A 1595-nucleotide genomic window follows, 5' to 3' on the forward strand; every position below is an offset into this window, starting at 1 on the left:
ATTTTCATCTTTTGAAAATCATTTGAAGTTCTCTCTTGTGTTCATCAATCTTCATTACTGTGTTCTTATTGATTTCTACTTTGGTTGATTCATATCTTTTCCGCTGCATTATCCCTGTCAAACAGATCATCCAAGTAAGTAATTAATACCAAGAAACCGAGTTAATCGATCCAACAAGGTTGTTGAAAAGATAATCCTCAAAGTTCCTTCGTTCAAAGTTATTATAACTCTGAACTCAAGGTCTTCAGATTTGTACTTGGATCTCTCTTGTCTTCACTTCTTCCAGAACTCTGAAGATTCACTCTTCAGAGTTGACCCTTGTATGCATGAAGACTTGTACCCGAACTCTAAAGTCTGTTATTCCAGAGTTCTGAAGATAGCTCTTAAGGGTTGTTACTTAGCATTTTCTTGGACTCAGAACTCTCAAAGTCTGCGATGCAGAATTCTGAAGACAACTATTCAGAATTTTATACTTGGTAAAATTTTGAAGCAATTTTGTTTTGTACTAATATTTAAGTTTGTAAAACAGAATGAACTTCAACAACATTTGTTACAGTATTATAAAAAATGACTAAACCAAGCTTCTAAAAAAAGGATAGATATCATACTCATGTTAGTGTCTATGGATGAAAAATCATCAATCCATTAAAGCTTCAAATATCCTCCTAAACCAGAAAAAGCAATCAGAATTAAAACCCCATTGAATCAATTCAAATCCTAAAACCTAAAATAAATAAAGAAATGACCAAAAGCCAGAGATAGTAAAATATCTTACTAGCAAAAAGCCATAAATATAGGAAATGATAAGGTTGGTGTTCGATCTAACAACCAAACCCATTGTATTGCTTCAACCCTAAAAGCCATGGAAGAGGAATCGATTACATTTATTTATACAGGGAAAAGAACACCTTTATTTACAGTTGATTCCTTTTCTAATTACCAACAATCAAAATGGAGAGTTTGAATTCGAGAAAAACCTTTACCTGAGATGGAGCGATGGATAATCAAATCCGGAGAAGAATGTAGAGAACCCTAACGTTATAATCATATGATTCTAGTAGAGAAGTAGATATCGATGAAACGAATCAGTGGAGAACTAACCTTGATAAGAACCCTAATATTTATTGATATATATGATCGATCTCCAGTTAAGAGGTAGAGAAGCTTGAATCGTCCATCTTGAGGAAATCAATTTGGGGGTATTGGGTTTGAGATGAGTCGGTTTGAAAAAATAAATTTAACGATGAAATGTCGTCTTAGAGAATGAATTTCTAAATGAATTGAGGACTTGTACATTGAACATAAAATGTTGTAACTAAGGTGGGGCTTGTTTTTTAAGAGGTGCTGAAGTTTGAATTCACTTCTGAATTTTAAGAGGTAGTGCTGAAGTCTGAAATCTGAATCAGTCGGACTGTTTGTTTTTACGTCTGAAATCTGAAATCTGAATCAGTCAGACTGTTTGTTTTTACGTCTGAAATCTGAAATCTGAAATCTGAATCAATAAGACTGTTTGTTTTTGTAAAATGACAAACTTCTGAAGTCTGAAATCTGAATCAATTCATTTCAATTAAATTTAACTGAAATATCCAATCATT

Source organism: Cynara cardunculus, assembly GCF_001531365.2.
Source record: "Cynara cardunculus var. scolymus isolate 2C chromosome LG 1, CcrdV1, whole genome shotgun sequence".
Taxonomy (NCBI): Eukaryota; Viridiplantae; Streptophyta; class Magnoliopsida; order Asterales; family Asteraceae; genus Cynara; species Cynara cardunculus.